Below are 24,095 nucleotides of genomic sequence, written 5' to 3'. Positions count from 1 at the left end.
ACTTTAACAATCAGGAGCTACTCAGTTGCTCATAGAAATTCCACCACAGAGTATTACAAAGACTTATGGCTAGAAAAGCCACACTACGCAATTTACCACACCACAACATGTTTATGAGTAGGTTTCAGCAGAACTTCCAGAATAAGATGGACTAGAAAGAAAGGCCTGACAATCTACTTCTGGAAATCAATCAGTGAAAACCTTAAGGATAACAGTGGTCTGATTCACATCCAATTATAGGGATGAAACAGGACCAGGTAGCATTACATTCAGTTGTATGTGGGTGGTTATGAGCTGGTGTCAACTTGACAAAAGCTAAAAAAAAAAAAGACATGTAAATTGAATTGGAAAATAAAGCACATGCACTCATATTAACATATGTATACATATGTATATTAAGGGGCACATTATCAGTAAAATTTTTAGTGGGTCAGTGGTTTGGATGTATCAGATTTAACTAGCCTTATGATTAATTAATTCATTTATGGTTAATTTATTTATGAAATAAATAAATTTATATTAGATTGGTGGTTTTCAATATTTTTTTCAGAGTCTTCAGAAATACTAAGAAAATAATATAGAATGTAGGGAGGGAGTGGTCACAGGGAGGAGAAGAAAGGAGAGTTTTTTATGGTTGGAGACAATAATCAGGGATGAAATCAGAAGTGCGAGAACTACTGAACGTGAAACAAGTTTTCCTTGTAAATTTTTACCCAAAGTACAATTAAAAAAGAAAAAGAAAGAAAGAAAATAAAATAATGTAGAACAGAGGTGCTAACACTTGTTTTATTAAAATCACACAGAGCTCTTATGAAAGCACAATTTAGTGGGCTCAACCTTCAGAAATGATGATTCTGGGTGAGTTTCAATGCACAGAATGGAGTGGAATGTCCAAGTGTCTATGTAAACCCTACTTCAGCAAGAGCAAAATATGATCATTTGGGAGTCTCTTAGCCCCTTGTCTTTCCTGTTTTCATCAGAGCATCTCTGTACTTTTATTCAAATTATTTTTAATCTTTAATTTGGCATAAGATTTCACCTCATAATAGAATTTCATTTAAAAAGAAGATTTAAAAGCAATGAGATAATGAATATATATTTCTTAGTAGTGTTTGGCACATAAATAACCCTCAATAATTTATTATTTATATATTATTTTTGGAAGACAGGTGTAATTAGATGACTTTAAAGTTCGAAAATTCTAAGATTCTTTGAGCATTATCATTCCTTCCTGTTAAATTCCATATATTTAGTATTATGCACAAATGTTTATGCAAATATTCTTTCAGCAAAAAATTGCTTAAAGCATTAAAACAATATATGTTTCAGTTTGGCATATGATGGCTACTTTGAGTCTTTGGGATGAATTAATTCATTCCTTAGAGTTTACAATCATTTATTCAATATGTTATCCTAAATAAATATATTAAGCTTTCTGACTTTTTGATTTACTTATTTTTAAGTATAATACTTGTTCTCCTTAGCTTTCAATATTGATAAAACCAAAAACACTAAGCTCACTGCCACGGAGTCGGATCTGACTCATAGAGACCCCTCCTTGGGTTTCTGAGGAGGTATAACTAGGGATATAGATTTCCCAATCTTCAATTCGAGGAGTGGTTGGTGAGTTTGAACCACCAGACATCTGGTATTGATAGATGGGCAAAAAGTTAGTTGATATAATAGACATTTTTATAAGCTAAAAAATAAATGAATTAAAAGATTGATTTATAAACTTCAAGCACATGTAAAATCACATATCCAGAACCTTAAGAGTGTTAAACTGGGCCTTCATTCAGACTATAAGTCAAATCAAAATTAGAAAGAAACTGTAACAAAACATTTAATATATAAGCAGCCCCTAGGTTATAAAGGAGATTAATCCCTAAGTGTATCTTTGTGTGGAATTTGTAAATGAATTGGAATAGCAAATGAAAGTGACTATGACAAAAAATTTGTTGTGAGTAGATGTTGGTTTTCTTGAGACACAGTGCCTAAGGCATTTGACAGCTAACCAGAAAGCTGGTGGTTCAAACCCACCAACCACTTGGTGGAAGGAAACTGGGCAATCTACTTAGCTGCAAAAGTTTACTGCCTCAGAAACCCAAAGGGAGGCCTATGAATTGGAATTGACTGGATGGCAGTGAGTTTTTTTTTTTTTTTTTTTCCGTTTTAGAGGTTTGAAATTTACATAACATTAAAGAACAAGAAGTTTTCCTTAAGTCTGACTTTCTTAACACAGATATTTCTTGTGTATATTCTTATCATTAATTCCTTTTCACTAAGAATAGTAAGGCATGCATATGCTGGGACATGCATTTGTATATTTTTAAGCCATTCACACTGAGAGCAGCAGGGCAGTGTATTTGTGATTTTAATATTGATTAAAAAGGCCAAATCAACTGGGTGGGTGGCAAATGTGGGCAGTCCCATGATGAACCCAAGAGGTCTAATAAATAGTCTTATAGTCTTATACACTGTTCAGAAATGATTTTTGTTATTGTTGTTGTTAGAGTATATATTTTTTAAAAACTTGCATTGCTTCAAGATATGATAGCTACATATTAGGGTTCTATAAAAGAAAGAAACATAATCACATAGATGAGAAGCTAGATCATTATCATATTACAATCAAATGTAAGAAACTTCACCCACTAACTTACCATACAATGCTTCTTTATCTGAAGTACTCTAGCATTTATAAACTGTCACAATTCATTTGACCTTTAATAGCTGGTTACTTAAGACTTGAAATTATATCTTCTTTCTTTCTAGTTATTTTACATGTGATCCAGAAGAACGAATATCACATAGTTAACACTGAATAACTCCTTCATGCACTAAAAGGAACTGAATTTTCATTAGTAGAAATATTTCTTCACTTTCCTATGAAAGAAGAGTGATTCATAGATAATAACAATGGATAAAAGAGTTTATAATTGTCCCTAGTCTCAATGAAGATAATCTTTTGTTCTTTCATTTCATTTTCTCTATTTTATCTCTAACAAGTGAAAAAATTTAAAATACTCACATTGTTCTGTAGTAAGTAGAACAGTTTTGAATTGAAAGAAGTTTTCTATCTCATCTACTGCACTGGGTGATGCTATTTTACCACAGCAGGTTTTTTTCTTTCTTTCTTTTTTTAATTTTTCATTGCAGCCGTTTATCTATGTGAGGAAATCATAATGTTTTACATGGCAGAAGGCAATAACTTCTTCAGTGAACTATCTTTTCAGAGGAGCTTGTCTTTTTCCTGGAAACATGATGATTACCACTGAGTGAGCTGACATGTGGTTCTAAAACTAATGCTTTGTCTTGGTCATTAAGCTACAGGGCTAGGTTACCTCAGTAATTAAAAAGCTCAATTCTCTTGAGTCAGAGGGCTGCCTATAGCCAGTGGTGTTGGCCAGACTGCTCCAAGCAGGAGGGAAAGTTCCAGCTGAGAGAGGTTTTTAAAGTTTAACTTGAAAACATGCTTAGAGCCTCTGATCCCATCAGGTGGCTACTTGTAGAATATGTTCTGCCACCATAATTTGTCTGCCTTTCAGAAAAATGAAGTGAGAATTCACGCTCTCCCAAGCAAAAAATAGCAGCCTGCAGGACTATTTGAAAGTTTAACTAGCTGGACCACGAAAAGAAAATTAACACCTGTCAGAGTAATTACACTTCTTTTTCTGATATTCAAGAAAAGACCATCTTTAACATTTTGTCAAATTTGATCTTTTTATTTCTAAAATGCAATGTAGTTGGTAAATCTTTTTGATTTGGAAAAGAAGTTTCCAGGTTCTAAATTTGCTCTTAAAAATGGTATAGCATAAAAGAAATGGGCTATTAATTATATTTTCTAATTCTTTTTATTTTTTCATTAAGATTTGCATGCAAGCTGACCCTGCAAGTTGGTTTGCCATTCAACAATTCATGCACATTTTGTTTTGTGACATTGATTGTAATCTCTACAATGTAACAATGCTCTTTCCACTTCCTCCCTGTGTTTGGCATTTCCCTTTGCCATCTTTCCTATCCCTTCCAGCCTTCTTAGCCTTAATTCTTTTGATTTTCTGTCTTTTTGATTTTGTACAATTGACTGTTCTGCGTATGTACCTCCCTTTATTATTGTTAACCTATACACCATTCTATCATTTGGCTGAAAGTTCAGCCACAAGGTTAAGTTCAGTTCCAGGTTTAAAGGGTGTCTAAGAGCCATAGTTTTGGGGGCTACACCAGTCTCTATCCAGGACCTCTATCCAGGGTCCCCCACTCTATCTAGGATTTCCTATTGTGATTCCTTTTAGGGTGTCATCAGCAGGGGTTGGTGGGCACCATCTAGTTCTTTGGGTCTCAGTCTTGTGGTTTGGGGTTCACATGGTCCATTAGTCTTTTGAATTAATTGTTTCCTTGTGTCTTTGATTTTCTTCACTCTTTCTTGCTCTGGACAGGGAGAAACCAATAGCTGTACTTTCATTGGCTACTCACAAGCTTTGAAGGCCCCAGTTACTGCTTACTAAAGTAGGATGTAGAACTTTGTCTTTGTGGACTATTATGTCAATTGGTCTTAGTGTCCCCTGAACCCCCATGCCCTGAGACTCATTCACTCAATGTGTTTGGTTATGGCTAAGAACTTTGCCCCCAATATGCTCTACAATAGTCTTGGCTATATTTGCAGGACATATAAATACATAGGTAAAAATATCCTGTGCCAAACCTATATATATTCATTGGCTTCCGACTCCTGTTCAGCTTAAGTGTCTGTCTACGAATCCACTTGTAGATATTGCTATCACTGTTATTGCAAGACTGTGTATGTACTATTATTCACCTTTTTTGCCTTTCATTCTCATGCTCCTCCCAGTGTCTTCATCTGTCTTGATCATTTTGTGTTGACCTCCTGTTTACTGTAGGATTTACCCTCCTTTCCCCTCCCATCCCTGGTAAACTTTAAAGAATGATTATTTCTATGTGTAAAGCTTTGATTGACTAATTCCACTCAGATAATATTGTTGTTATATTTTCTTTACCAATTTACCTAGTAACTACTGACAAAATATTCTGAAGTATAAAATATTATAAAAGAACATCTAATTTGCAATAATAATTAAATAAAATTAAAACAGGAATTTAGAGCATATTCCTTTGGAGTAATTAATACAGATTTATGAGTCCATAAATAATCCGTATTTAAAGGAGCTCTGGTGGCAGTGCCTAAGGCATTTGACTGCTAACTGGAAGGTTGGCAATTCAAAGCCACCAATCATTCCTCAGAAGAGAGATGGAGCAGTCAACTTCCGTGAAGATTTATCCCACCTAAACCCAAAGGGGGTTGCTATTAATGAGAATCTACTCATGACAGTGAGTTCTGGTGTGGTGGTATAGTGGTTAACACATCCATCTACTAACCAAAAAGCTAGCAGTTCAAACCCAACAGCCATTTTGTAGGAAAAAGATGAGGCTGTGTGCTTCCATAAAGATTTAAAACCTTGGAATGCTACGGTGGGAGTTTTATTCTGTCCTTTAGGGTTACAATGAGTCAGAATCGACTAGTTGGTAGGTAATTGTTTTTTTCCTTGTTTATGTGAGAAAAATTAAGGAAAATATGAAATATAGAGTTTTCCCTACAAGATGCTTACAAACAAACTTAGATATAAGATGAGCATAATATGAAAATGATATTAAGAATATACTAAATTTTATGATGCTTCTTCAATGGTAGCTCTGGTAGCATAGTGCCTAAGGCACTTGACTGCTAACCAGAAGGCTAGCAGTTCAAACCCACCAGCCACTCCTGGGAAGGAAGGTTGGGCAATCTACTTTGGTAGTGATACCACCTTGGAAACCCAAGGAGGGGTCACTATGAGTTGGGGCTGACTCGACAGCACATTACAACAACATGATGGTTCAATAATTCATTAACAATTCATAGACTGTATAGTGTAATCTGGCCCAGATTAGTTAGATGATTTTCATAGAGGACAGGAGAAACTTTTCTTTTGTTCACTTTTCCAAAACATGAAAGTTACCAAAAGATTTTGTTAGTATAGGATATCCTGTTGAGTTGCCTAGAATCCTGAGGAATTTTTACCTTATTTTGGAGGAATGTGTGACTCAGGTAGAACTCAATTAGTGGTGACATACAATATTTTCAAACAAGGGGAGAAAACAAGCAAAATGGAGAAGGAATAGCTTGTCACTGTTCATTTCTCCATATAATTTTTAGAAATTACCCTTTTTATTCTATAATATCTTATGCCCTTTATCTAAGGCTTTGAAAAATGTCATTCATCTACGTTATTTATAAAGCAGTGAAACTGTAAACATACTAACAAAACAAAATTGTTACAAGGGCCAGAGTAAGAAATGATTTCTTTCTTCATGGCACATCTAAGAGCTTCTCCAGAGAATTAAAAATGGCTCTATCTTAATCACATAATTAGAGAAGTAGCATTTCCACAATAATATGCACAGGCAGAAGCTGGGAGCAGTTTTAAATCCTAGGGAGTGTCTCAAAGAATAGGAAATGTAATGGATTGTTTCCTTAATATATGTAAATTCTAGTATTTTTTATTTTCAATTGCAATGATTACAGACAATGGAATTCCCTTCATTCATTCCTTCAGTGAGCATTCAGAAGAAATATAGGAGCATTAGATGTGCAAAGATTAGCTATGATGTTTTCTCTCAGTTAACATACCTACAAGTGGTCACATTTTCACAACAGCTATTGTGTAGAAAATTAGTGTTTTTGGTTTTATTAGCTGTTATTGAGTTGATTCCAAGTCTTAGTGCCCTCATGTCACAGAGTAAAATTGCTTCATGGAGTTTTCTTGACTGTAATCTTCATGAAATCAGATTACCAAGTCTTCCTCCCACAGAGCTTCTGGTTGGCTTTGAACCACTAACCTTCTAGTTAGCAGCTTGCCTCTTAACCATTGCACTACGAAGTGTCTAGCATAGTGGTTAAGCATTCCACTGCTAAGTGAAAGGTCTATGGCTTGAACCCACCAGCCACTGGATGGGAAAAGACATGGCAATTTGTGTCTGTAAATATTACAGCCTTGGAAAACTCATGGGTTAGTTCAACTCTGTTTTATAGGGTCAGTATGAGTTGGAATCCACTTGTTGATAACAAGTATAGAATGTGCTGAACTGGTGAGGAATCAGACACTTAAGATATATTAACAAAATTGAATTGACCTAATTTAATAATTTGCATTGTTATTTGCACAGGTATATGTATAACAAATGGTCACAAAACCTAAATGAAATATAAAAGTAAGCATTTATTTATCTAAGAATTCTGTAAATGGGTTGATGTTGGTTGGATCCATTTGGATGGCTCATCTGGATGGCTTGGGTGATGTGGTTTGGCTGGGGCAGCTTAGCTCCACATGACTATCATTCTTTCACTGGTGTTATAGGCTAGCCTGGCCACGTTCTTCTCCTGGTTATGGCAATAATGTCATTCAAACATGAGACTTCTTGAGGCTTTTGGCTGAAACTGGCACAGTTGGGCATTGCTTTCATTCTAATGACCAAATCAAGTCACAGGTTTCAGTTCAAAGTCATGTGGAGCAGAAATGTACTCCACTCTTTTGCTGAGAGAAATTGCAATGTCATACAGAAAGAGTGTAAGCATAGGGGGAAGAACTGAGATCAATAGTGCAATATAGCATAATGTCTCTGTGGCAAGCTTTCTTAATCAGCAGAGACTGGAAATAAACACAAAAACACCTAACTCCTTGATTACAGTCACGTCTTAAAAATTCTTAACCAGTGACAAAACCATATCATCAATGATAAAATTCTCAACAACAGAGTCTATTCAAACAATTCAGAAAAGCTCCCCTGAGATACATTTGTATGAAGAATGAGTAACACTATATGGTGTACTGGTATGTGCTGTCATGGCACAGTGGTTAAAGCATTCTACTGCTAACCAAAAGGTTGCCAATTCAAATCCACCATCTACTCCACAGGAAAAACATGAGGCCGTCTGCTTCTGCAAAGATTTTTGGAAACCCTATGAGGCATTTCTACTCTGTCCTGTAGGGTTACTGTGAGTCAGAATGAACTTGATGGCAGTGGGATTGGGTTTGGAGATGTGGGCTAACAAAAAGAAATTAAACGAAATGCATGTTTTAATACTCTCTTAAAAGCTAATGCTGCATGTCATGTGATTTCAGTTCAGGGATCACAAAATCAAAGACAGATCAACTTTATAGTGACTAGTAGAATCAGATATTCTACATACATGAGCTATAGGGCATATTACTTAGGCTCTGTACACACACACTGTCAAATGACTGAGAATCAGTTTTCTCCAACCACTCCTTGGGTAGTGCAAATGGCTGAGCACTTGACTACTAGCAGAAAGATTGGAGATTTGAACTCACCCAGAGCTGCCTTAGAAGAAAAGCCTGGATGTCTACCATGAATCAGAATCTAGCCAACAGCAACTAATTGCTATTTGTATTGTTTTTCTCATATTTTAATATATTTTCTATAAATTCATCATAATTGATTCAATGGCAATGTGTTTGAATTTTTAGTTTCCTTTTTATGTATCCAGGTCTGTTCAAATTATATAATGAATTAGTCTAAATTTACATAAATATTAGGAGCATTAAGATAGCTGTTCTCGACTGTATTATCTGAAATGGACCCTAATTTATCTTCAGACTATGTGAGTCTCTGCTTTGCTTTGAGCGATTAAACTAAACACCCATGGACATCAAGTCAATTCTGATTCATAGTGACCCTATATGACAGAATAGAACTGCCTCATAAGGTTTCCAGGGCTATAAATCTTTTTGGAAGCAGACAGCCTCATCTTTCCCTGTGGAACAGCTGGTGGGTTGGAGCCTCTGACCTTTTGGTTAACAGCCTAATGCTTTAACCAGTATGCCATCAACACTTCCTTTGATGGACTACATCTTATGAACTTTCAGTGGCTACATGTTGAAGGAGAAATTAACTTTATTGCCTTTCCACCTGTCTCAGAGCAGTAGAAACCATATTTGTCAGAGCTAACAACCTCAATTACACTTCTTGCCCCAAGTTGATTCAGACGCATGGCAATCCCTTATTGAAGAGTAGAATTGCTCCATAGGTTTCTCTTGGTTCTAATTGGTACAGAAACAGATTATCAGAGCTTTCTTCTGCCCTGGCACTAGGTGAGTTTGAATGACGAGTCTTTTGGTTAAGAGATGAGTGCAAACCATTTCTACCAGTGATCAACATCATATAAGCTCACTTATGAAGTGTTTAATGCCCACAACTTCATTACTGTTTTTCAATTGGAATCAAAGACTGAAATGACACTGGACAGTTCTGTGTGGATTTGAAAGTAGTTTTGGACTTTATAGTTGTGTTTATGCATTTAACAAACATATCTTGAGCTCCAATCATCTGCCAGGAACTGTGCTAAGATTGTTGTTGTTGTTGTTGTTAAGTGCCGTCGAGTCGTTTCCAACTCATAGCGACCCCATGCACAGCAGAACAAATCACTGCCCGATCCCGCGCCAGCCCTACAATCCCTGCTATACTTGAGCCCATCATCGCAGCCACTGTATCAATCCATCTCCTTGAAGGGCTCCCTCTTTCGTCGACCCTCCACCCTACCAAGCATGACATCCTTCTCCAGGGAATGGTCCCTTCTTACAACATGACCAAAATAGGTGAGACGAAGTCTGGCCATTCTTGCTTCCAAGGAGCATTCTGGCTGCACTTCCTCCAGGGCAGATCTGTTAGTTCTTTTAGCAGTCCATGGTACTTTCAGCATTCTCCGCCAGAACCACAACTCAAAAGCATCAACTCTTCTTTGGTCTTCCTTATTCATTGTTCAGCTCTTACATGCATACAAGGCTATTGGAAATATCATGGTTTGTGTCAGGCGCAGATTACAGAATACAAATGAAAACATCAATAGTTCTGCTATATAAAGAATGACTCACGAAGTGCACAGGTAATTCATCTGTTGATATTAAAAACTTCCCAGGGAAACCAACGCTCAATGACATCCTAAAGGGAAATGATTTTCTAATGGCATTGCACATGTCAGAGTGAAAGTGATGCTCTTGGACTGATTACTGTTACCAAAAATACTCAGAATAAAGAGGGGAGAAAGAGAAAGAAAAAGAGAAAAGGAGAAAGATTAAAAGATACATTCAAGAGAATTTAATTTATTCTGTTCTTAGGGATTTAAAGTAATTTGTACTTTTAGGGAATGGGGGGAACCTTCCTGTGTCTTTGCCAAGTGGCTGATGAGAGGTAGTAGTTTCCACTTTGAAAAACCCTGAGATACCCGTATGAGGTCTTAGCTTAGAATTCTTTGTTTTTGAATTAATCTGTAACCTTTTCAAAACTATTTAATGACCTATAAACTTGACCTAACTGTATCAAGGGAGACAATTAATAATGTTTATCTTTTTATTAACTTGTTAGAGTGTTACTATGGATAAAATTTTTGTTCTTGTATTAAACTTTCTTGGCCCAATTCAAAACTCCCATCACTTACTGTCTCTCTTCCTTAAACAGGTGACATAAGGTATAGATAATCTTGTTCTAAAACTATTTTATTATCCTTTAAAGCCTCATAGCTTACAAAAAATTCTTACTTTATATCTTGAATTAATCTAACAAAGAACTAAGTCAATATTTGCTTATCAATAACTATGTTGTTTATATTTTTTAGGTTTTATTTTTTTTGCTATTTCCCCCCAATAAAAATGATCTATGGTAATGTTGTATCACTACTTGTAAACTAGATCGCTGTAGACCTAGAGACCATACATTTTTTTTTATTATTATTTCCTGCTTTCTTGTCAAGCATGTTATCAACATCTTCTAAATAGCTACTGATTTGTTACAAGTATTCATGTTTTTTTTTTTTCTGTATAATGACCAATATCATTCCATGTTTGGCAATTGATCCAGAATATTTGAGTAAAGCTTTAATCATGCTTTGTTAGGTATATATAACTTAGTGTAATGAGATTAGTCATCTCTACTTACATATGGCATTTTTTTTAAGTAACTGATATAACTCTTGCACATTAAGCTGGGGGGTGTGAAGTGGTTTAAATGCATACTTTATTAATGCTGCAATTCTGTTCTTAAACTCTCAACTTTTCCCCTCAAGGAGTATTTCTGAATTCAAAATTTCAGTAGATACCTGAATGCACTAACATTGAAAGAGACAAAACAAGTAAAAAAAAAAAAGTCAGCCATAATTACAATTAATAATGTAACGCATATTGTCTTAAAGACATCCTTAATTTTTGGACTATCATTTAACTGTATTTTATCATAGTGCAACTATCGAGGTAGAACTACTTGTCTTTTTTACTTTTCTTTTTATTATTGTGATTTGGGTGGAAGTTTAAAGAGCACATTCACTTTCCATACGGTAGTTCACATACACTTTGCTTCATGACATTGACTGCAATTTCTCACAATGTAACAGCACCCCTCCCACTTCCTCCTCATAGTTACATCTTCTGTGTGTCCTTCCCTCCCATGCAATCCTGCCCCCAAGCTGTCTCCCGGTGCATACACAACTCCTCTATTCTTCCATGATTGATCTCTCCAAGGAATATATCAACCTAATGTAAATGTTCAGCTCATATGCCTGTCTTTTGTTTGACTGGAAGCTTCAGGAGTGGGTTCAGTTTCAGACCTGAAGGGCAGCTAGAGGCCATAGTCTCAGAGGTTCCACCAGCTCTATCAGATCAGTAAACCTGGTCCTTTTTTTTAAAAAAAAGAATGATTTTTGAGTGTTGTTCCACATTGTTCTCCCACTCTATCTAGGATCTCCTACATAAATGCCCCTCTGAATGGTTGACAGTGGTAGCCAAGCACCATCTAGTTCTTCCGGTCTTATAGTCATATAGGGTGAGGATCTCATAATGTACCAGTCCTTTGGACTAATTATTTCCGTGGTCTTTGGTTTTCTTCATTTTTCTTTGCTCTGGAGGAGGAGAGACCCATCATTGCATCTAGATGGCTGCTTGCAAGCTTTTAAGATCCCAGTTACTACTTGCCAAAGTAGGATGTGGAACAATGTTTTTGTGTAGTATGTTATGTCAATTGAGCTTGATATCCCCTGTGACCATGATCCCGAGCCCACAGGTCCAACTACTCGTTCCCTCTGGATAGCTGGCTGCAGCAAAGAAGGGACTACAACCTGTCCCTTGTCAGCTCTAGTATATACCTGGACATTTTTATAGAACATACAAATGCCCTTGTAGAAGAATTGTCTGCCAGCCCTATACATGGTCATGGGCACATTCCCCCTTGAATAGACATACCTAATTATTCAGCCTGTCCATCCTTCTATCCACTGTATATAATTGTTTGCCATCGCTGATAGCTCAGTACTGTATGTGCAAAAGGGTTCATCTTGTGGACTGTACCTCCCATGCAAGTCTCTCTGTCTTCCTCTTCCTCAATGCCAACATGTTGCTCACTCACATTTGGTATATTGCCTTTCCCATAGCCCAAATCACTACTTATCTCTACCCATCTAGCAGTGTTCCCTCCCCTCCCAGACCTGGTAACCAACAAAGAAAATTTCCTTCCTTATATAAACCTTTCTTTGACTTTTTACAGTAAGGGACTAATACAATATTTGTCATTCTGTGATTGATTTATTTCCTTTTTTTTTGGTTGGTTGGTTTGACTTTTTGAAATAGCAGACTAATACAATATTTGTCTTTCTGTGATTAACTTATTTCATTAAGGGTAATGTTCTCCAAGTTCATTCATGTTATGAATATTCTACATTGTTCTTTAAGGTTGTATAGTATTCCATTGTGTGTATGTACTATAGTTTGGTTGTCCACTCTTCTGCTGATGGGCATCTAGGTTGTTTCCATCTTTTTGCTATTGTAAATAGTACTGCAATGAACATGAGTATACATATATCTCTTCCTGTTCTGGCTCTCACTTCTTTAGGATATAAACCTAGTAATGGAATGGATGGGTGAAATGGTATTTCTAATTCCAATTTTTTAAGTAATCATCATACAGCTTTCCACAGTGATTGCATCATTTTACAGACCCACCAACAATATATGAGAGTCACAATCTCTCCACATCCTCGCCAGCGTTTGTTACTTTTTGTCTTGTTGAACTTCGGTGAAATGTCCGTTCATGTTCTCTACTCATTTTTAAATTAGATTGTGTTTTGTTTTTGTTGTTGTTGAGCTGTTGGAGTTATCTATATATTTTAGAGGTAAGTCCTTTGTCAGATATGTCCTTGTCAAATATTTTTTCCCAATCTGTAAGTTCTCTTTTGACTCTTCTGGAGAAGTTTTTGGAACTACATAAAAATTTAATTTTTAAAAGGTCCCAATCATCTGGTTTCTCTTCTGCTGTTTGTGCATTTTGGGTTATGCTCGATAGTCTATTTATGTTATATATTAGGGCTCCTAAATTTGTCCCTAGTTTTTCCTTGATAAACTTTGTAGTTTGAGGTTTCACTATTAACTCTTTGATCCATCTGGCATTATTTATTGTATATGACGTGAGGTACAGATCTTTTTTCATTTTTCTGCAAATGGATATCCAGTTTTACCAACACCATTCATTTAACACACAATCTCTTCCCCATTTAATGGATTTCAGCCCTTGGTCAAAGATCAGCTGACTATAGGTTGATAGATTTATTTCTGGATTCTCAATTCTATTCCATTGGTCTATGTGTGGCTTGTTGTACCACTATCAGGAAGTTTGACTACTGTGGATGTATAGTAGTAGGTTTTGAGATCCAAGAGTGTGAAACCTCCTACTTTGTTCTTCTAATAGTGCTTTGCTTATCTGAGATCTTCCTTTTCATATAAAGTTAATGATTGGATTTTCCATATCCTTAAGGAATGTTGATAGGATCTGGATTGGGATTACATTGAATATATAGTTTGCTTTGAGTAGAATGGGCACTTTCACCATGTTCAATTGTCCTGTCCATGAGCGCAGTATGATCTTCCATTTATGTAGATTTCTTATAGTTTTTGAACTAGTCTTTTGTAGCTTTCTTTTTACAGGTCTTTTTTGTCCCTGGTAACATTTATTACAAAGTATTTTATTTTTTTGGTAGCTATTGTAAATGATGGGAGCTCTGGTGGCGTAGTGCCTAAGACATTTGACTGCTAACCAGAAGCCCAGTGGCTCAAACCCACTAGCCACTTCTTGGAAGGAAGGTTGGGCAATCTACTTCCCTAGAGATACCACCTCGGTAACCCAAGGACGGGTGGCTATGAGTCAAATTAACTCGGCGGCAGTAAGTTTTGTTTTTTTGGTTATTGTAAATGATATTGATTTCCTTATTTCCTTTTCAGCAATGTCCTTGCTGGTGTAGAGGAATCCAACTGATTTTTGGATGTTCATCTTGTATCCTGCCATGGTGCTAAATCTCTCAATTAGTTTCAGTAGACTTTTTACTGAGCATTGTGGGTTTTCTAGGTATAGGATCAAATCATTTGCAAGTAGGGATAGTTTGATTTCTTCCTTACCAATTTGGATGTCTTTGATTTCCCTTTCTTGACTATTGCCCTGGTTAGGACTTCCAGTACAATGTTGAATAGAAGTGGTGATAGAGGACATCCTTGTTTGGATACTGCTTGCAAGGAGAATGGTCTCTCTCCATTGAGAAGAATGTTGGCTGTTGGTTTTGCATAACCCATTGCCGTAGAGTTGGATCTGACTCATAAGGACCCATCCTTGAGTTTCCGAGGCAGTATCACTACAGAAGTAGATTGTGCAATCTTCCTTTCTAGGAGCGGCTTGTGAGTTTGAAATTCCAACCTTCTGGTTAGCAGTCAAATGCCTTAGGACCTATGCCACAAGAGCTCTATATATATCCATTATTATGTTGAGGATGTCCCTTCTATTCCAATTTTACTGAGAGTTTTGATCAGGAATGGGAATTAGATCACGTGGTTCTTTTCTTTTCTTTTATTTACGTGATAGATGAGCTTTGTTTTTCTAATGGTGAACCATCCTTGTTCCTGATATGAACACTACTTGGTCATAGTGTATTATATTTTTTATATGTTGTTGGAGTCTATTAGCTAGAATTTTGTTGATAATTTTTGCATTTATATTCATGAGGGATATTGGTCTATAGTTTTCCTTTTTAGTTATGTCTTTGCTTGGTTTTGGTATCAAGGTTATGCTTGCTCCATAAAATGAATTTGAGAGGATTCCATCCTTTTCTATGTTTTGGAATAGTTTGAGTAGGATTGTCAGTTCTCTGAATGTTTGGTAGTATTCTCCTGTGAAATTGTCTGGGCCAGGACATTTTTTGTTGGTATTTTTTTTTTTTTAACAACCTGTTAAATTTCTTCTTTTATGGGTCAGTTTAACTTTTCCACCTCAGTCTATGTTTGTTTAGATAAGTTGTGTGTTTCTAGAAATGTGTCCATTTCTTCCAGATTTTTAAATTTGTTGGAGTACAGTTCTTCAGAGTATCCTGGTATTATCTTTTTTTATTTCACTTGGGTCTGTTGTGATGTTGCCCAATTTGTTTCTTATTCATGTTATTTGTATTCTCACCCTCTTTGCCTTTGTTAAATTTATCAGTGGTTCATCAATTTTATTAATCTTTTCAAAAAAACTTCTAGTCCTTTTGATTTTTTTCTATTGTCTTTTTATTTTCTGTTTCATTGATTTCTGCTAGAATCTTTATTATTTCCTTTCTTCTGGTGACTTTAGGGTTCTCTTGCTGCTCTTTTTGTAATTGTTAGAGATGTTGTATTAAGTTATTGATTTTACCTCTTCTTTTTTGATGTGTGCATTTATTGCTGTAAATTGGTCTCTGTTCACCACTTTTACTGTGTCCCAAAGATTTTGGTATATTGTTTTCATTCTCATTTGAGTCAAGGGATTTTTTTATTTCATTTTTTGTATTTTTTCTATTACCCAGTTGTTCTTAAGGAGAGTATTGTTCAGTTTCCATGTGTTTGTTCTTTTTTCTTTGATCTTCCTATTGTTGATTTCTAATTTTAGCATTGTGATCTGAGAAGATGCTTTGCTGTATTTCATTGTTTTTAAATTTATTCAGGCTTGCTTTATGGCCTACCATATGGTCTATCATGGAGAATGTTCGATGTCCACTGGAAAAGAATATACAATATACTGTTATTGGATGAAGTGCTCTGTAGATATCTATACAGTTAAGTTGGTGGATTGTATTGTTCAGTTTTTCTGCATCTTCATTGAGTTTCTTTCCAGTTGTTCTATCTTTCATTGAAAGTGGTGTATTAAATTCTCCCACTATGACTGTGGAGTAATCTATTTGCATTTTCAATTCTGTCAAAGTATGATTTATGTATTTTGTGTCTCTTTCATTGGGTCCATAGATTTTTATTATGGTGATACCTTCTTGTGTGATTGATCCTTTAATCATTATATAATGTCTTTCCTTGTCTCTTATGGTGGTTTTTGTCTTAAAGTTAATTTTATCAGAGATTAATATTGCCTCTCCTGCTCTTTTTTTTTTTTTTTTGGTTGTCTTTTGCTTAATAAATCTTTTTCCAACCTTTAATTTTTCGTCTTTTTCTATAATGTGTGTCTCTTGTAGACAGCATATTGAGAGGTTATATTTTCTTATCCATTCAGCAACTCTCCATCTCTTGAATGATGTGTTTAATCCATTGACATTCAGTGTAATTATCAACAGCTATGAATTGGTTGCTGTCATTTTGTTATGTATTTTTTCATGGTGTTCCTGGTTTCCTTGTTGCATATAATTTTCTGTGCTTTGTTCATTTTGTTTATGAATCATGTTATCATTTCTATCATTGTTGTTGTTTTATTATTTAATAAATATTTGTGCTTGTTTTCTTTTTTATTATGATGTGAAGGTTTATCATTTTTCTTTGAGGTTATCTTGTGATTTATAATTTTCTCTCTAATTTTAGAACAGTCCATCCTGTCTTGCAGCTCTCTTAACTTCTTCACCATTTAGAAGTTTGGTAACTGCACTATTTTTCCCTCTTTTTGGTTTGTAGTTATCCTCATTTGCCAGATGATGTCTCTGGTTCCCTGTTTGCAATCTTGTAAGCTTAATTTACTTGGGATACTTCCATATTGGGTTGGTTTCTGGGTTAAGTCATCATGCGTATTAATGGTTGGATGTTGTTTGCTGTTATTGGTTCTCTGTCCAAAAGACGCTCCTTAGTATCTCTTGGATACTTGGTTAGTCTGGTTTTAACAAATTCCCTTACTTTCTGCTTACCTGGAAATCTGATTTCACCATCACATTTGAGGGATGATTTTTCTGGGTATATAATTCTTGGTTGGAAATTTTTCTCTTTAAGGCTTTTATATATACCAGTCTAGGCTTCTCTCCTGCATGGATACTGCTGAGAAATTATTAGTCTTATTGGTTGCCCTTTGTAGGTAAGTTTTCATTTTTCCCGTGTTGCTTTCAGGATTCTTTCTTTCTCTTTGGTTTTGGTGAGTTAGTTGATGATATGTCTTAGTGATTTTCTTTTGGGGTCTCTCCTGTTTGGATTTTGTTGGATTTCCTGAATGGAGATAATCTCATCTTTCATCATATCAGGGAAATTGTCTTCCCACAAATCTTAGACAATTTTCTCTGTGGTTTTATTTTTCTTTTCCAGTTTTTCTTCTTTTTTTTTTTTTTTCCTTTTTATTGTGATTTGGGTGAAAATTTACAGAGCAAATAACTTTCTGTACAACAGTTCACATATACTTTGTCTCATGACATTGACCACAATTTACCACAATGCAACATCCCCCTCCTACTTCCTTCCAATAGTTACATCTTCCCTATGTCCATCCCTCCATGCCCTGCTGCCCCCTGAGCTGTCTCCCTGTGCATAAGCAGCCCTTCTTTCTCCCGTGATTGTTCTCTCCAAGGAGTGTATCTACCTCAGGTAAATGTTCAGCTCATATGCCTGTCTATTGTTTGTCTGGAAGCCACAGGCAAGGCATGTGTTCAATTCCAGACCTGAAGGGGACTTAGGGACCATAGTCTCAGTAGTTCCACCAGACTCCATAGGGCCAGCAAACCTGCCCCCAGTTTTTTATTCCCAAATGATTTTGAGTTTTGTTCCACATTGTTTACCCTGTCTATCCAGGATCTCCTACATAGATCCTCTTCCAAGCAGTTGACAGTAGTAGCCGGGCACTATCTAGTTCTTCTGGTTTCATAGTCATATAGGCTGCAGATTGGATGGTGTACCAGTCGCTATGACTAATTGTTTCCATGATTTTTTGGTTTTCTTCATTCTTCTTGGCTCTGGACGAGGAGAGACCCATCATTGCATCTAGATGGCAGCTTGCAAGCTTTTAAGATCTCAGTTGCTATTTGCCACAGTAGGAGGTGGAACAATGTTTTGTGTAGTATGTTATGCCAATTGAGCTTGATGTCCTCTGCAACTATGGTCCCAAGCCCATGGGTCCAACTACTTGGTCCCTCTGGGTAGCTGGCTATGACCAAGCTGTGACTATAATCTTGCCCCTGTCAGCTCCTCTATACACCTGGGAATTCAGATCATACACATAAAGTTATAGGACCATTGTCTGCCAAACTTTTTGTTCTTGAGTACATTTCCCAATTCATAGACATACCTAATAGTTCAGCCTGTCCATCCATATATTGACCCATATATCTGTGTTTGCCTTCACTGACCATGCCGTACTATAAGTGCAAAAGGGTTCATCTTTGTTTTCTGTACTTACACGTACCTCTCTGTGTCTTTCTCTTCCTCAATACCACTATATTGATCACTCACATTTGGTACATTGCCATTTTCTTAACCCAAATCAAAACTTATCTCTATCTATCTAACAGCATTCCCTCCCCTCCTCTCCCACCCCTGGTAACCAACAAATAAAATTTCCTTCTATAGATAAACCTTTCCATAACTTTTACAATAACAGACTAATATAATATTTGTCCTTTTGTGATTGACTTATTTCACTCCGCATAATGTCCTCCAAGTTCATCCATGTTATGCAGTGTTTTGCAGATTCTACATTATTCTTTAGGTTTCTATAGTATTCCATTGTGTGTATATACCATAGTTTGGATATCCATTCCTCAGTTGATGGACACCTAGGTTGTTTCCATCTTTTGGCTATTGTAAATAGTTCCACGATGAACATGGGTGTGCATATGTCTGTTCTTCTCATGGCTCTTACTTCTTTAGGGTATATACCTAGTAATAGAATACCTGGGTCAAATGGTATTTCTAGTTCCAACTTTTGAAGAAATTGCCATATGCTTTCCACAATGGTTGTACCACTTTACAGTCCCACCAGCAGTGTATGAGTGTCCTAATCTCTCCACATCCTCACTAGCATTTGTTATTTTCTGTGTCATTGAACTTTGCTACTAGTGTTGGAACAAGATGGTATCTTCATTGTTGTTTTGATTTGCATCTCTCTAATAGCTAATGATCATGAGCATTTCTTCATATGTTTATGGGCTACTTGAATATCATCCTTGGTGAAGTGTCTATTCATGTCTTCTGCCCATTTTTTAATTGGATTGTTTGTCTTTTTGTTATGGAGGAGTTGGAGTTTTCTATAAAGTCTAGAGATAAGTCCCTTGTCAGATATGTCATTACCAAATATTTTTTCCCAATCTGTAGGTTCTCTTTTGACTCTTTTGGAGAAGTCTCTGGAAGTACATAAAAATTTAATTTTTAGGAGGTCCCAATTATCTGGTTTCTCTTCTGCTGTTTGTGTATTTTGAGTTACGCATGAGAGTCTATTTATGCCATATATTGTTGTTGTTGTTGTTGTTATGTACTGTCGAGTCTGACCTGACTCATATCGACCCCTCCTTGGATTTCTGAGGCAGTACCACCGAAGAAGTAGATTGTCCCATCTTACTTCCAGGGAGTGACTGATAGGTTTGAACTGCCAGCCTTCTGGTTAGCAGTCAAGTGCCTTAGGCACTATGCTACAAGAGCTCCCTCCTAAATTTGCCCCTAGTTTTTCCTTGAAGAACTCTATAGCTTTGGGTTTCACATTTTTGGTCACGGACAAGTGGAGCCTATTCTTGGGTCCCTGGAGTCTGAGAGAACGCTGTTGCTTTAAATATCCAAAATGTTCAAAATTGTTGCATCCTCCAGATAGCCAAAAGTCAACAGCTCAGCCGTCTCTTTGCTGTTTCCCCTTTTATTCACCAGCCACCAGTGTAGTCCTCTGGTGCAAAGACTGAATGCAAGTTCTGAATCCAGCTTGCACTTCTGGAAATTCTCTGTCAATACACTGCTACAACCATTTTTAAATTATCTTCAGTTAGATTTTATTGCATGCTATTTTAATGATTTTGTTTGATAATTTCCACATTCTGTGGGATCACCTGTCTTTAGAATGGGTAAAAATATGAATCTCTTACAGTCAGTTGGTCAGGTAACTGTCTTCCAAATCTCTTGGCATAGCCAAGTGAGTGCCTCCAGTCTGGCATTCATTTGCTGAAACATCTCAGTGGATATTCTATCAATTCCTATAGTCTTGTTTTTACCAATTCCTTCACTGCAGCCTCAAAATCTTCCTTCAGTACCATTGGTTCTTGATCATATGCCACCTTCTGAAATGGATGAATATCAACCCGTTATTTTTGGTACAGTGACTGTGTATTCCTTCTATCTTCTTCTGAAGTTTCCTGCATCACCCAATGTTTTGCCCATAGAATCTTTCAATATTGCAACTCAAGGCTTACAATTTTTCTTCAGGTCTTTCAGCTTAAGAAATGCCAAGTGTGTTCTTCTCTTTTGGTTTTCTAATTCCAGGTCTTTATTTTTGACCTTTATTATTGACCAAAATTTGGTGGCAAACTCTGAGGTTTCTGTGATGCACCAGGGTGCTTTGGAAATCTAGTTATGGAGTATTAAACTTTAGAATGAGGAATATTTCTGATGGATTGTTTGTGCATTTTTAATGATTTTCACTTGATAATCCTAAATTTTCACGGTGACCATGATTGGGATCCATTGTTTTAGGAGACAACTCTCATAGTTCTTTGTTTCACCATCATTTGCAATTTCTAAGGACAGCTGTTTGAATAGGAAATATACATTATAAACTAAAGATAATCAATCCCTCTGGAGAAATTTAGGCAATGTTTCTCTTGATGAAGACTTCCCAAGATAGTAAAACTAGAAATGTCTTCCCCCTCTGCCCTGGAGATTAGCTTTGATTCCAGGATAATAAATAATCTCTTACTCCAGGAAGAGGTCAGGCAAATGTGTCAGCAGCCCTATAAAAGCTCAGCATTTAATTTGGGGCTTCCACTTCTGCAATGCTATCCAATATACTCATCAGTAAATATCCAGCCCACATAATTCCTTTGGGAATTGGGACATGGGAAACCAATGTCAGATAATTTCTCTGGCTATCACTTTTCACAGTGAGTAATAACATTATCTCTTTTTCTGACTCAATAGTCTTGTTTTCTTCTGTCAGTATATGTATGGGAAACTATGTCAGGACAACTTGTTTATGTGAAAGCATGGTAAAATTTCAGATCATTCGTAGTTTCAGACTTAACACATTTGTGCATAAATACAATGCAAATGCATCTATAATAAATTTTCAGGCATAAGATATAGACATAAAAATAGTGAAGCAATGCCTTAAGATTTACTTACTTCTGGAGCTACAAACATTGTATCGTGAATATGATCAGAGGAATTTAAGTACTATTCAGAGTTTCTATTCATTTCCTGTGCCAATTCAATTAATTTGTTATCTGTTAACCAAGTTTCAAAAAAAAAAAAAGTTAGAGGAAAAGGGTTAAGTTACTTTGAGTTGGAATCAATGAGGTCAGGATTTGGCAATAGCAAATACAGCAAAGGAATCAAATCAGGATCCAGTGATATCTGACTTAAGATGTCAAGGTAAATTTAGAATCAGAGATTAGAATTCAGAATCGCTCTATTTCAGACACTTGAGCTATCGTACGATGTTGTTGTTGTTATGTGCCATTGAGTTGGACCTGACCCATAGCGACCCCTACTTGGGTTTCCGAGGCAGTATCACTACGGAAGTAGATTGCCCCATCTTCCTTCCAAGGAGTGGCTGGTGGGTTTGAACCGCCAGCCTTCTGGTTAGCAGTCAAGTGCCTTAGCCACTATGCTACCAGAGCTCCCCTATCATACGATAGATCTTGAAAATGAGGAAGTACTAACACTTACATGTCTAATGGTAGCTAGTATAAATTCTACTTCCTTCCCACTCTAATTGCCTCATTGGCTCCAGCAAACAATAGTAAAGTTGAAACCAGTACTTCACATTCATCTGCTGCTTGAAAAAGTTGGGAGACAGTGACTGATGTAGGTTACATCTGAGTTCTACTATTACAATTTTGCTAACACATTCAGCTTAGGATTTCAAAATCAACTAAAACCTTAAGTGGGTGAAAGAGTTAAATAGATAAATATATTGATAGACAGACAGATAGATGATAGGTAGTTAGGTAGATATATAGATAGGTAGGTAGATAGGTAAGTTGGTGGACAGATAGGGAGATAGGTGACAGGTAGATCAACAGAAAGACAGCTGCTGTCAAGTCAACTCCAACTTATGGTGACATTGTGTACAACAAGATTCAACAATGCCTGGTTCTTTGTCATCATCACAAACACTGTCATGTTTCATTCCATCCTTGAAACTATTGTGCCATTGCATTTCAGCAAGGTTTCCCTTGCCTTTTGCTGACCCTTCATTTTACCTAACATGATGTCCTCCTCCAGGGACTGATCCTGCTTGATGACTTATCCAAAGAAAGCTAATCAAACATTGTTCTCTTGTACTCCATAAAGTTTTCATTGACTGGTTTTTGGAAATTTATTACTAGGCATTTCTTCCTAGTTTCTGGTGCTGCTGAAGCCTGTCCACTAAGAATGACCCTACTAGTATTTGAACCTATGGTGGCATAGCTTCCAACATCATAGCAACATGGAGGTAACTGAGGCACAACAAACTGACAGATGGGTTTTATGTAAAAGTGTTACACTATTATAAATATTATTATTTGTCTTAGAGTGTGTTCTCTAGAAAAGGAAATGCAGTAAAGCTTATATATATGGGAGCTCTGATGGTATAGAAGCTTATCTATATATAGAAAGAGAAAATTATCTCAGGAAAATGGCTCACATAGTTACAGAGGCTGCCATGTCCCAAGTTCCTGGATCAAACATCAAGCTGGACCCTTTACCCAACTCACGCAGCTGCAGGACTGATTAGCTCAAGATTGGCAGGCAGAATAATAGGCTGCTGACTTCGGCAGATGATGAATCCAAGATTAGCAGGCAAAATAGTGAATTGTTGGCTCACAGGACAGTTATAAGCAGGATCCAGATCCACAGAAGGTTCATGGATTTTCCTACAATGTCCATATATATCTATTGGAAACAGGCCACACCAGTAAGGAAACTACCTTTCTGCTGACTGGCTACTGAAAATATTTACATCAGATTTCATCATGGGACTGACCATACTATTACAACTTAAACCACTTAGAATCATGGCCCAGCCAAGTTGACATGCAACCTTAAGTGTCACACTGTTATTACATAACATTAATTTAAAAACCAATAAAGCATTTTTAAACACCTGAAAAAACACGTATATTCCCTCACATAGAGTATCTTCTTTAACAGTGTACTACATTTCCTCTTCTAAATACTATTTTCCAAGACATTTACTTTTATTTGGATGCTACTTCATCAAAGTCAGGAACTCTGGTGGCATAATGTCTTAGGACTGCTAACCAGAAGCTGGCGGTTTAAACCCACAAGCCACTCCTTGGAAGGAAGGTTGGACGATCCGTAGTGATACCACCTTAGAAACCCAAGGAAGGGTCGCTGTGAGTCTGATCCAACTCGATGGCAGTGAGTTTGGTTGGTTTTGGTTATCAAAGTTGTTTATGACATTAACAGACACTAGAATCACTCATTTTGTTCTCAATTCCCAGTGTAAAGTATATATATATATATATATTGTGTAAGGAAATGAGTTATATTGAATAGATACGTTTGTAATCTCACATACACATCAAATTGTTGTTGTTGTTGTTATGTGCCGTCGAGTCGGACCTGACTCATAGCGACCCCTCCTTG

Source organism: Orycteropus afer, unplaced genomic scaffold (genome assembly GCF_000298275.1).
Source record: "Orycteropus afer afer isolate SDZICR_OR568_19922 unplaced genomic scaffold, OryAfe1.0 scaffold00203, whole genome shotgun sequence".
Classification (NCBI taxonomy): domain Eukaryota; kingdom Metazoa; phylum Chordata; class Mammalia; order Tubulidentata; family Orycteropodidae; genus Orycteropus; species Orycteropus afer.
This window is presented reverse-complemented; position numbering follows the sequence as displayed.